General features: G+C 43.3%; 1 protein-coding gene across 3 annotated transcripts in view; it reads left to right on the forward strand.

The window, feature by feature from the left end:
- Positions 1–122: 122 nt before the first annotated feature.
- Positions 123–14,228, forward strand: part of TRIM59 (tripartite motif containing 59) — a 29,027-nt gene continuing 14,921 nt past the window's right edge. For all 3 annotated transcript variants that reach the window (XM_060274421.1, XM_060274420.1, XM_060274422.1), the window contains exon 1: positions 123–11,215. The gene's annotated coding sequence lies outside the window, so the exon portion shown is untranslated. The remainder of the gene's footprint in view (positions 11,216–14,228) is intronic.

Here is a 14,228-nt window from a genome sequence, read left to right on the forward strand (position 1 = left end):
CTATACAAATATTTACAGAACCTGCTTTTGTGTGCCATCATTTGATTAAGCAAGTAGAACAAAATTATGCTGCTTTTATTTGGTAATCCCTTTCACCCTTTCTGAAATCATGCCTCTTAGCCTTTACCAACTGTAAGTTGCCACACACAAATTGACTACCGTATATTTGAATGTAGACCAGGGGTCCCCAGACTTACCGGCGTTTGGGCCGGTTCCCACCGCGCCGATCGCCCGGTGGGCGGGGGAGTGCGCGCCCGTGCGCATGCGCACGGGCGTTTACTGGCGTGGCGGCGCACTTCCAGGGTGGAAAAAGCGCCGAAAATCCGTTGTGCGCATGCGCGTGGGCCTCCCCCGACCCGGAAGTGCACCAGAAATGACTTCTTCCGGGTCGGGAGAGGCCCATACGCATGCACACAAAGGATTTTCGGCGCTTTTTTCCCAACCCGGAAGAGCGCTGCCGCGCTGCGCGCCGTAAGAGCGGGCGGTGGGGGCGGGCGGCGGGGGTCGTCGCGGGCTGGATTGGCAGGCTAATTGGGCCGCATCCGGCCCCCGGGCCGTAGTCTGGGGACCCCTGATGTAGACCCTCTGTCCCATTCACTCAGCAACATAGTTTCAATATGTTCTTTTCCTCTTTAGGCCTGAGACCATGCCTTCCACAAATTATTAAAGCAAGGAAAAACATCTGCAATGAAATACTCTCCTTTCTGCTCCTTTATTACTGAATCAATTGTAAAAATGCATTGTCACATACCGTACATAGCCGTTGTCCTAGAACTTTCACAACTATCCCTTCCCACAGGGAACACTTTAGCAGTATTGTTTCCCTTAATAAGAAACTACTGAAATTGTTTGGGTTTCAAAGTGTTATTTCTACCAGAAGATACTCTACAACAAATAGTAATTCTCATCTGACATGTCTTTCTCTAAGCTTCAGTTTTTCTTAAAACTATTCTTTGTGGAATGACTAGGTGTGAAATTGTATGCGTTGCTGCTGCTTGTGTTTAATGCGTAGTAAGCAGGTTCCAGAAACAATTTATTGGCGTTGTTCAAACATAATGCCAACACATGTGCCTGTGCATGGCAATTCCCTCTCCTTTTTCAGTTTTAGGTAAATCACAGTCATTTTGGGTGGCAAGCTACGGTTTTTCAAGCCAGGAAAAGAGGGAGAGGAATTGGGACAGAAGCAGAGGGGAAGTGCATTAGTCCTGCTAACCTTCATGTACTAACTTCTTGGGTACTGGGTAACTTAAGAAAAGATGGGAAACACTTCTAAGTTAGTTTCAGGCACAAGCAAGAATTGAAAGCAGAGAAAAAAGGGTTTGGGGGTGGGGTGGGGAATACCACCACCATTTTATAAATGTTTCTAGTGGTACACAGATAAGCACAAATAACATAGTTAATCAAAATACCCATTTCAAAAACCGGTACAGTTCTGAAGTTGGGTATGAGCAGTACCGTCCTGAATGCATTGAAGCTACATGTCACAAGTTCTGGATTTTAAGACACTGAATTGCAGAGAATTGGGCCCACTGCAAATTGTGGAGCATCCTGTTCACCTTAGTGGTGTTCTATTAAAGGAGCAATTATGGTAAAAAGTATGCAAGGAGGCTAAAATAGCCAGGAGCAAATGTTGTGAAGAAAGTAAAAGATGGCAACAAACTTTTTGGGGGAATTTTGGGTGAAGGCTTCAGCACATAAGCAACCATCATGGATAATGCATTGCAAGAAATGCAGGGGTTGAAAACAACTTCTTGGCCTAAAAGGACATCAAGAATAGCTTTGTATATTCCTATTATGGCTTGGAAATGCTCAACACTAGTGAAGCTTTGGAATGTGTAGTTATCTAGAAGAACTTGTAGACCAGTCAATTATTCCTATTCTAAATTATACATACAAACTATAATAATATTTGAGAGGTAAGGATTTTTATTAAGGGTTTAGGAAAGAACTAGCATTTTTTTTGTTTTAAACTATACAATAATATTGCTTCATCTTAGAATTTATAAATGGTTCTGTGGTGTTATGCACAGTAGCCACAATCTAATCTAAAAATGTAATTTGCATGTTAAACTGGCATGTGCATATCTAGAGTTTGGATGCCATTTTAAATGGCTAAGTCCTTGCACATCTAGACTTGTTCAGCTGAAGCAACTGCACTAAACTTAATACAAACAAAACATTTTTAAATGTCCAAACTTTTCCAGCATTTTGTAAAACAGGCTTATTTGGGGAATTTTGCATTTAGTTGTCCTTTGTAATTTTCATTAGAGATTTCCCCCACCACACTTGTTTTAAGGCATGGGTGAATTAAAGGAGCAATTATGGTAGAAAGTATGCAAGGAGGCTAAAATAGCCAGGAGCAAATGTTGTGAAGAAAGTAAAAGATGGCAACAAACTTTTTGGGGGAATTTTGGGTGAAGGCTTCAGCACATAAGCAACCATCATGGATAATGCATTGCAAGAAAGGCTACAGCAGTCATCCTTGACCAGTGGTTATGCTACCTGTGCTTTTTAAGACTAGGATTCAAACATCTAGTGGCCCATAGGTTCCTTATCCCCTGCTTTTGAAGATGGTTTCTAATATGGAGGTCATGAATTTTGTTTCCCCCTTCCATAGATGTTTCAGGTTTGAGAACAGACTGTGCTGAAACATTAAGGCATCCTAGTAGCAATATGAATGAAGTTTCACTGTGCAATAAGGGGCAACTAAAAGCAACGTTATTTCAGCATTCCTTTCCAGGGTTACAGTTTGATACCTACATGTAAATAAATGTTTTATGCAGGTTTTTCCTAGGTTAAACTAAGGATATTCCTTTAGTGAGAGGAAGGGGGATGACAGCTTCGAAAGAAATAAGGCAGTCACTCTCTTAACTAACCAACCAACCCTGTTTTAGTATAACTAGTCATCTTAAGGTGCTCCTTTATTCGCAGCAGCACCATCTTAAGGAAATCGACAGGTAGTTTGCAACTGTTTTCTTGTTGCCCTTTCCCGCTGGCGTTCGTTCTCCTGCTGGGCTTGGATGCTTGAGGTCGTTCACCCTAGAAACAGAGTGTCTGCATGCGATTCGTTCGATTCGTTCATGTGTGCCTGGCGTGTGGCGCCCCCCGCGCTGGACAAGGCCTCTCCCTGTTCCACGTTGCCCTTCTGCTCCCCTGAGCTGTGCCCATGCTCTGCTTGCTGATGCTGCTGCCGCCTTCTCAGCTCCTCCCGGAAGATGGGCGGCAGCTGGTTCACGTACTCGCGCCACTGCACTTTGCTCGCGTGCCCGCGCTTCGGAACCGAGGGGTGGATTTCGTCGTGCACCGGCGGCAGGGAAGTGGCGGACGGGCCGTGGAAGGACTTGGCCCTCCCAATGTCCCACGACGATTGCATTGGCTCCAGCCGGGCCGGCGACACGCAGCTGAATCCGGTGGCGGTGGAAGCCAAAGTGCACGACAGGAAAGCCAAGAAGAGGCTCTGCCCGGGGCTGGCCGACAAGCCTTTCAGCTCTGGCTCGTTGTGCAGCCGCTCGCGTATCAGCGCCAAGAGGCACGAGCCCAGCGCCGCCGTGCACGCGATCATCATGGCGGTGAGGCAGTGCAAGAGGGGCACCAGCGAGCGGCACGCGCGCGCCCCGATGAAGTCCAGCGCCAGAGCCAACGAGCCCGTCAGCACGCTGAAGAAGCAGCAGGCGGCGATGGCCAGCATGATCGGGCCACCGGACGGGCCCAGCAGCGGCGTGCCCGGAGCCGGGTTGTCCTGCCGTATCGCCCAGGACGCCCCGAGCACAATCGCCCTCCTCTTCTTGTCTTCCACCAGCACCCAGATGGGGTAGGCGGCTGCCGTGCCCAGCACCGCCAGCGCCATGCTCTGAGCCAGCGCCGCCGCCAGGCTCCCTTTGCGCCGGAGCCGGTTTCGCCTCAGCAGCATGAGCCGGATGATCTTCGACTCCCCGAGGCTGGCCTTCTCCATGGCGACAAACTTCGGGAGACGCGCCGAGGCGAAAAACTTTGGGAGCCTCGCCTAGGACGGCCAGTGTCCTCAGGGGCGGCTTCTGCCCTCGCTTGCCTCTGAGGGAACCGAGACCCGTTAGTCTCGTAAGGGTAGTTGACGGTTGGGGTGGGGAGGGGAGGGGGGCGCGAGGCGCAAAAATGGCGCCCTGCTTTTCCCGCCTGATTTTTCTGAGGGCTCGAGCGTTTTGTTAAAAGGTAAAACACACGCCACGCAGGTGTGTAAAATAATGCACTGTGTGGCGAATGTGTGTATATAAGGGATAACTTTTTTTTCTCCCTCAGCTTTTTTCTCCCTCTTAAGGCAGCCCTGTTTAGGGAAGCTTTTAATGTTTGATGGATTTCTGTATTTTAATGTTTTGTTGGAAGCCGCCCAGGGGGAACCCAGCCAGATGGGCGGGGTATAAATAAATTATTATTATTATTATTATTATTATTAATCGACGTTGTTTCGGAATCCGGAGCCATCCCGTTAGAAGAAATGAAGCACATACCGGTAGTTAAAGCTAAAGGATTTGTTCTCAAAAGCTGTGGTGAAGGCCACCAGCTTTCAAAGGGGATTGGCCAAATTCATTAAAGATAAGGCTGTCAAAAGCTACTAGTCATCAGGACTATGTGTTGTCCCCAGTGCCAAAGGCAGTGTTTGGGTGTCGTCGTCCCCCTTAAAATCCAATTCTTCGGCCTAAAAAACTTCTGAGGGCAGTTTATAACCAAAAAAAACAAACAAACTGGGGCCTCCCCTTAAACTTCAAATCTGAAAAGACACTATGCAAAACAAAAACCGATTGGGAGGGAGGAGAAAACTCGGTTTTCCAGAGCTCTTTCATCCAGAACATTTTACACTGCCAGAGTTCATTCATTAACATGTTGTGAACATGTTCCAACACACATGTGCAGAATCTCCTACCATCCTTGACTAATGGTAGCTCACACATATAGGATGAAAAACTTAACTGCTTTCTAGGGACAGAGTGTGATTTGTTGTCAGGCATCTGATCTGGCATCCTGCCTTTTAGTAATTAAATACAGTTGAGAATTTTTTGTTCTTATATGAAAGTTACAATTTTAGAAACAACAAACCATGAGAGCCACTATTAAAGATGAGGCAATGTACTGACAACTACCAGAGTTAATGAGAAGGGAAAGCTCCTTAAATTCCATTAAGGACACCAGTGTCAAACACTCAGAAAATTAGTACTGTAGTGTCCTATTGTAAATTTACAAAAGCAGATTTATAAAGTTACAAATTTTGTCACACACATTAGTAAGTGCACTCTAACAGTATTGGGAGCCCTGTGCAATGTGGACAAATGGGTGCTTATTCAAGACTATGTTAACACTCCCCCCCCCAAAAAAATATTGATTAAATAAAATGCTTTCTTTCACTGACGATGTATAATTCATGTTTTCCATTCTCGGCTTACATCACACTGTTTTCTGTATCTGTTTGTCTTAGCTGGTTCTTGGCAATCTCAAATGTGTTGTTGTTTAGTCGTTTAGTCGTGTCCGATTCTTCGTGACCCCATGGACCATAGCCCGCCAGGCACTCCTGTCTTCCACTGCCTCCCGCAGTTTGGTCAGACTCATGTTCGTAGCTTCGAGAACACTGTCCAACCATCTCGTCCTCTGTCGTCCCCTTCTCCTAATCTCAAATGTACTTTGCTTAAAATAATTTAAACCCACACCCCTTCAGCAGAAAGAGATCCAAACTTGTGACCATTCTTCAACAGACATTGAACAATACAAGGTAAGGCTATATTAAGGATTGCACAGTAGTTGTGTTGTAACAGCTAGAGACACTGCATGTTGTAAATCACCCTGTTTTACTCAGATGGGCAGTATAGACATTTAATTAATAAAAATAATACAAGCAGTGCACTTTTAGCTGGCCTGAACTTTGCAAGCAGCTTTGCAAGCTCAGTCTATATTTGCTAAACTATAAAATGATAATCAAATAAATATACTTCTAGCCATGGCATGATTTTACTTTTGTTTTTATTGGTAGCATTGCTATCATACTGCTCCAAGGTGAGCCTGATATTGAATACTTTACACATTAAAAGTGTATATATGGAAAAATATAGCAGCACATGACTACCATATTTAGTATGACATAAAATGGAATGTGGAAAACAGTAATAAGGTATTTCTCCATTGAAAGTTTAATCTACTCTGTTCTCTCTTGTTAAGGTTTATTACAGAATGTTGAGTGAGCAGTTAATGTAACATTATTCGATATTGTTGATAGGCCAAGTGGATAATGGCACAAGCAGTAACTTGTGCCATTGCATCTTGGCCAGGTCTACCTCCCTGCAAAACGGCATTTCCGTGCGCTGCTCTGGTTCACCAGAAGCGGCATAGTCATGCTGGCCACATGACCTGGAAGCTCCCTTGGCCAATAGAGCGAGATGAGCGCCACAACCCCAGAGTCAGTCACGACTGGACCTAATGGTCTGGGCTCCCTTTACCTTTACCTTACCTCCCTGCAAAGCAAAAACCTGCTCCAGACCTTTGCAATCAAACTGTTACCAACTTTCAAAGAAGTGTTCTTAAGGCTCCAGTATTATTTTCACCACTATTGCTGGAATCCAGGTTGGCACCTTTTTACGAATGCCAGTTTGGATTCCAGCACAATAAGACCCTCATACCATGATCTAAAGTATTTAAACAAAACAAAAAGCAAGGGTTACACATGTTTTCAACACACAAGCTATCTGGCCCCTGGATTATCCATGATTCATATGGAATAACAAAATGTGAAACTACTGATTCCAATGATTGCAGTGGCTTAAAAAAATGCCACCATGATAATGGAAACTTGGCACCTGTGACTAGATTATTCATTTAAGGAATTTATGTAAAGTGGGTGTACAGACATGTATAAAAAATTAATAAGAATGGCTCCATTCCTGATTTTCTGTGAAATACGCTCACTGTTTCATTCTGCTATGTGATGATGAGTTGAAAACTAATTTAATGCATTTGGTTTCATATAAAGTCACCTAAAGGGGAAAAAACTGTTGGAAGCAACACTGATTAGAGGGAGGGAAGGCTTGTATTGTCAAAGTTTGTGTATAATTTAGGGAGGCAGGGAATGGGATTTTATCTTTCCAGACACAATTCCAGACATTTCCCAGATGTTTACACGAGAGGCTGTAAAATATAAATTTAATTTTATCAGGATAGACAGATGTTTACGTCTCCTGGAAAGATAAGCATAACGTTATTTATGACACAGTGGCAAATTTATATCATTATTTGCTTTTTCAAGCTTACTTTATCAGACATATCTCAGTATGTTTGAATTTTTACTTCAGCATGACTCAATAAATTATAAATACTCTAGTTCATAGGAAAATATACATGAGCTCTTTCACTTATGAAGTCTTGAGGATTATCTGTGGAACAGATGGTGGATCACAATGTCAATCACTCAATGCTATATAACATATCCACTTCATTGTTGAAATCAATTTTTTCTAGTGTCCAAAAGAGGGAGTGTTTTGCATTATTTTCTTTGGTTTTCTATCCAGGACAGTCTAGTGCAGATGTTGAACAGGGTTGCTTGTTTAGAAATCAGAATCTTCACTGCCACCTGAAGAAAAGAGTGAAAAGGTGGTGAGAGTATGGTACTGACCTGGTTAAGGCATTCATTTCCAGGCTTGCTAATTTAGCAAGCAGGACAAGCAAGAAGACCACATGCTCCCCCTCCTTTTCTTTCTCAGGACTTAACTCTTGGTTTAATTAAACCACAGTTACCCATTACATCCAAAATGGGGAGCTGTGTTTTAATGTCAGTTTACTAACCAGGACCTTAATTTATAGTCTGAAGTTTAAGGTCCTGGTTAGTAAACTGAAATTAAACCAGAATTCCCTTTTGGGGAGCAGAACAACTAACTGTGATTCTATTAAACTATAGTCTCACACAGTTACATATCTTGTAAGGGTGTTTGGTCTTAACAACACAGCCACAGGATTCGGGATTTAATTCAGTACTGTCTGAGAAAAATGTCACTTTTGAAACCAACTCTATGCAACCACCATGCCTCTATAATGGTTGTGTGAATCATTCTCAGTAAAATATTAAGACCAAATCATGTTATGTAGCCCATATGACATAATATTTCTTTGTTTTACGCGTAATGATATCACTATCTGCCAGTGGTTATTTGAAGCCCCTCCCTCCAGGCATTAGTCCCTGACTGCAGGACTGTCTGGCTGCAGTATTGTCCTCTCTTAACAGTGTCCAAAGTATAACTTCTGACACTTTGTGTTGTAGAAGTAGGTAAGTATTTTCTATTGACAAATGTACATTTTGAAATTGTGAGATTGGATTATAAACCAGCCAGCTGCCATGCCAGCCCAATATCTATATTAGATTAGCCCAGGTCATTAGTGAGATTTATCTACATAGTCAAATCTTTTATCAGGTCAGGTCTTGACTTGACTTAACGTAAGCCATAATCAGAGATTGTATTACTGATGCTGTCTAATATATATTTGAAGATCACAAAAGTAATCTGTATCTTTGGGATCATGTGACATCAGTATGCTGTTAATGCTCAGTTAACATATCTTTAACAAGGTGCTTGGAAACTTAGAATCATAAAATTGTAGTTGGAAAGGACCCTAAGGGTCATCTACTCCAACCTCCTGAAGTGCAGGAATCTCAACTAGTGGATCACAATGTCAATCACTCAATGCTATATAACATATCCATTGTTGAAATCAATTATCTCAACTAGATAATTAATGGCTGATGGCTTTCCAGCCTCTGCTTAAAAACCTCCAAGGAAGGAGAGTCCACAACTTCTTGTGGGAGTCTGTTCCACTGTCAAACAGCTCTTGCTGTCAGAAAGTTCTTGATGATGTTCAGTTGTGATCTCTTTTCTTGTAACTTGAATACATTGGTTCATGCCCCACTTTCCAGAGTAGGAGAAAATGAGCATGCTTCATCTTGACAGCCTTTTAGATATTTGAAGATGGCTATCATATCATATCTCCTCTGTCTCCTCATTTACATGCTAAACAAACCCAGCTTCCTCAACCATTCCTCATAAGGCTTGGTTTCCAGACATTAATCTTTGTTGCCCTCATCTGCACACGTTCCTGCTTGTCAATATCCTTCTTAAATTGTGGAAAGCAGAACTGGACACAGTACTCTACTTGTGGTCTGCCCAAGGTAGACTAGAGAGGTGCTTTGTCTTCCCTTGAGCTGGGCACTAAACTTTGCTGTTGATGCAGCCTAGAATAGCAATAGCTTTTTTTGCTACTGCATCACACTGTCGACTCACGTTAAAGTTGTGGTCTGCCAAGACCTCTAGATCCTTTTCACATCTAGTCCTGGTGAGCCATGTGTTCCCCATCAAGGTGTGCAACTGGTTCTTCCTAAGTGCTGAACCTTACATTTGTCTCTATTGTAATTCATTTTGTTAGTTTGTTAGCCTAGTTCTCCAATCTGTTAAGGTCATCCTGAATATTGATTCTCGATTCTGTCTTCTGTGACATTAGCTACCCATCCTAGTTTTTGTGTCATCTGCAGACTGGATGAGCATTTCCTTAATTCCATCATCCAAATTGTTTATGAGACATTGAACAGCAATGGACCCAGCACAGAACCCTATGGCAGTGTTTCTCAACCTTTTTTGGGCCACAGCACACTTGTTCCGTGAAAAAAATCACGAGGCACACCACCATTAAAAAAGTTAAAAAAATTAACTCTGTGCCGCCCTATATTATAATTATGACTGTAAAAAACACTTGCCAAATATTGCTTTCCGGCGGGTTAGTGTTGTTTATTGGCGGCCGCCAGGCTCGTTTGCACTGAGCCTTGGGAAAGAGGAGAAATATTGCTTTCCGGCGGGTCAGCGCTGTTTATTGGCAGCCGCCAGGCACGTGACAATGCAAATTGCCCTTCTCGTCGCCGCACGTCGCGGCACACCAGCCAGCGTCTCGCGGCACACTAGTGTGTCGCGGAACAGCGGTTGAGAAACGCTGCCCTATGGCACCCCACTTGTCACTTTTTTCCAGGATGGCGAGAAACTGTTAGTGAGCACTGTTTTAGTGCAAATGTTGAACAGTGCTCACTTATCTAAGAGTTTGTCCTTATTTTCCTACATGTGGCTTATCTGGGGGAGATAAACCACAAGCCTGGGTCCAGGTGTAGTGGTAAACCAATCCATGGCTTAGCATCTGGTAGTGTGGGAACAGTGGGTGAAATCTCTGCTCTGGTAACACACAGGTAAGCTAGTTTGATTTAGCATTATGAGCGAGCACAGCCTGTGAACTTGCTAACTAATTAGTTGTGAATTAGCTAGTGAGCTAAGCTTATAGTAGCATAGGGTTCATTTCTTGGTTATGTCAGACAATTCTGGAAGATTGAGATTCTACATTGACAACTGGTTGCAAATGTGAATTTCTGTATTTTTAGATAGATGGCACAAGTGCTCATTTTCCCCTAATCAGGAGCTTTTGCTTTTAGGTACAACCCAGACAAACCATATGCATATGAAGAAGTGTGCATGCACATGAAAGCTTATACCAAGGTGCTACTGGACAATTTTTTTTTAAAAAAAATTATATATATTTCAAACCCAGACAAAACCTTAGTGCAATAATTCATAGTTATTAGCACATACCTACTACTGAAATCAATGGGGCCTAGCAGTGTTTAATTTGGGGTGGCTTGAACTTGCATGCCTAGGGTTAGGTTGCCGAGATTCTGTTGACTCTCCCCTCCCCCTCTTAAAATCACATCATTTTGAAAAGTATGCCTGACTGGTTAGGTTTTAATTTTTAATTTCTCTCTTTTTTAAAAAAGCCACCGTTTATGGAAGAGAAATCCAAAGTTTTTTAGCGGGGCTGGGGATGAGAAAGAAACAGAAAGGGCAAAAATACACAGAATATGTTCTAAAACGCAGCCCGCTCCAGCAACCGCTAACGGCTGACCTGAGGGAACGGTTGTACCGTGTTCATAAAATTCTCCCTCGTCCGTCCGTTTACTTTTGAACTGAATCTTCCGAAGCGGTTGATTGGCTCGAGACAGCCGGCTTGTCCAAGCGCATGCGCAGCAGCGAGCTACCGTGGCTGCTTCCCTTTCCTCCTTTCCGGCGATTCTGATTGGAGGAGGAGGGGAAGAAGGGTTTAGCAGCCCCCGGCCGGGATCCATTCAGTGGAAGCTGAGAGGAATTTACGGGGAGCGAGCGATCTGCTGCTGCAGGTGGAGGTGAGCCTGTAATGCTGGATACGTGTATTATTCTGAATAAGAATAAAAATGGAGGGCGCGGGGTAAGGCTTTTATGGGCGTACTAGGCATAGCTGCCAAGTTTTCCCTTTTCTCGCGAGGAAGCCTATTCAGCATGAGGGAAAATCCCTTAAAAAAAGGGATAACTTGGCAGCTATGGTACTAGGTCGTTGCCATCGTGACTGCCCCGTCGCCGAAGTGTTTTGGGAGAAATTAAGGGAGTGGCGGAGAGAGCCTTGAAAAGTGCTCCTTTTTCGTGTAGGTAAAAAGAAGAGCAACAGTAAAGATAACTCCTTTTGGGAGGGGGAATGGGGGAGGGGGAAACAGTGTGACTACCAAGAACTTTGTGGCATTTTTGTTAGTACCACTCTACTCTGGCATTTGGATGCATATCGGAACAATGTTGTTGTTGTTTAGTCGTGTCCGACTCTTCGTGACCCCATGGACCAGAGCATGCCAGGCACTCCTGTCTTGCACTGCCTCCCGCAGTTTGGTCAAACTCATGTTCGTAGCTTCGAGAACACTGTCCAACCATCTCGTCCTCTGTCGTCCCCTTCTCCTAGTGCCCTCAATCTTTCCCAACATCAGGGTTTTTTCCAGGGAGTCTTCTCTTCTCATGAGGTGGCCAAAGTATTGGAGCCTCAGCTTCACGATCTGTCCTTCCAGTGAGCACTCAGGGCTGATTTCCTTCAGAATTGATAGGTTTGATCTTCTTGCAGTCCATGGGACTCTCAACTGCAAGAATATCAAACCTATCCATTCTGAAGGAAATCGGAAATCGGAACAATATAGCTGTCCTAAGACCCAGAAAACTCAAAACTTCTTGCTATACTGATTTATCCCTTAAGTTGTAAATGCCCCTTCTGGTGACTGTTCTTGGGTCCCGATCCTCCAGCTATTTGTATCTAAACAATACCATTACTCAAGAGCGGGGCTGCTTGGCAAATAAATGACCAGAGGCTTCCAGCTCTAAAGCATATACAGCTTGACCTTATTTAAACTTCCTTAAATTTAAATCCCTTTATATTCATTTCTGATTAAGAATATAAAATGTTAGTAGTTCACATTGACTTGCATTTATAAATATTGAGAAACTCTTAGACTTTGTTTGCAAACTTGTGTTTAAAAAGAAACAAGTACCAGGGAACTGATCTCTCCTTTCCATCTTAAACTCAGTTCAGATTCGGTTTTGTATTTCTTCCATAAAGTATTTCACTTCTGTTCACCTACATCCTTTCCTACATTTGAACTTGTGGATGCTTGACACATACCAGAATAATAAAAGCTTGAGTTAAATAAGCTTGCCTGTCTTTCAGTGACTTAAACCATTTTAAGCAGATATCTCATGGAATCATAAGAGTTGGAAGGGACCCTGAGGATCATCTTCATTCCCCTGCAATTCAGGAATATCCAGCTCTCCCTTACAGGCATTAAACCTGCAACATTGGCACTGTCAGCCCCATGCAACCAGCTGAACTTTCCAGCTATATAGTGTTTGGTTTATAGTCACATTTTTTAATAACCTGGCATCATTTCCTAGATGGATATCTGATAAGGGAACTATAATTTGTATACTTTAAAATTCAAATGACCATAGTAGCAATTAACTGGGTATTTTTTACACATCTATGGCAATTCCTATGTGTTTCCAAGTGGGTTTCACAGGAGAATTCTCAGAAACATAGGAAGGAACATCTGTGAAGAATAGGCACAATATTAGATTTTTTAGAAACATGAATCGAGACAAAGGAAAAATCTGCTAGAAAAAAAATTGGCTCCACTCCCAGGGTCAGTATAATAAGAATATTGGAAACTACAGTACCTTGTACCATGCTAGAGCATTAGCCCATTGGTAAAGGTAAAGGACCCCTGGACAACCAGTCAAATTAGACTATGGGGCGCGGTGCTCAGCTGCACTTTCAGGTTGAGGGAGCCGGCATTTGTCCGCAGCTTTCTGGGTCATGTGGCCGGCATGACTAAACCGCTTCTGGTGCAACGGGACACCATTACAAGTACCAGAACACACAGAAACACCATTTACCTTCCTGCAGCAGTGGTACCTATTTATCTACTTGTGCTGGTATGCTTTTGAACTGCTAGTTTGGCAGGAGCTGGGACAAAGCAACAGGAGTTCACCCTATCACACACGTTCAAATTGTGATCGGCAAGTCCAAGAGGCTCAGTGGTTTAGTATTGTCTACACCAGGCTTTCTCAGCTTCGACCCTCCAGATGTTTTGAGACTACAATTCCCATCATCCCTGACCATTGGTCCTGCTAGCTAGGGATCATGGGAGTTGTAGGCCAAAAGCATCGGGAGGGCCGAGGTTGAGGAAGCCTGGTCTACACTGACTGGCAGTACCTTGTCAGGATTTCAAATGAGGCTTTTGCTGTTTAAACCTGGGTCCTTTTGCTTGCTAGAAATGTGCACCACTGAGCCACGCCCCTTTCCTAATTTATGAAGAAATTGTATTATAATCATTGGAAGACTACTAATATTATTTTGTGTGATGTGCAACAAATATCCATGCAATACATAGCATTTTCTTTTTAAAACAAGTTTCACTGATGCTGGAGTTACAGGTCATTGTGAAAGAAGTTCTTTGTTTTATTTGCTGAGAAACATCAGTGATTGGGCAATAAAATTTTGTAAGCAGGAGTGCATTTTCCCTTTCATATAATTAGTAGTCATCAGAGTGGTAGAGAACTAAGGATTGGAGGTAAAGGTTTCCCTGCTGAGAACAAACTTTTTGCCTTTCTTAGACAGGTTCAGCCCATTGTGAATAAATTATAATTATAGGATTTCTGCATCACTACTTCAGCTCAGAAAATATGCCTTATGTGACGGATTGGCCTGGTGGGCAAAAGAACTCCAGGGTGCAGAGAGTTAAACCCCAACCTCCTGGATAAATGACGCATTCCATTCCTGAGGGGCGGGACTGCCAGGAGTTTAAAAGGAATGGGAGGCAGTTAATTCGGAGAGAGGGTTGTGGGAGC

This window comes from Zootoca vivipara, chromosome 5, assembly GCF_963506605.1.
Source record: "Zootoca vivipara chromosome 5, rZooViv1.1, whole genome shotgun sequence".
Taxonomy (NCBI): domain Eukaryota; kingdom Metazoa; phylum Chordata; class Lepidosauria; order Squamata; family Lacertidae; genus Zootoca; species Zootoca vivipara.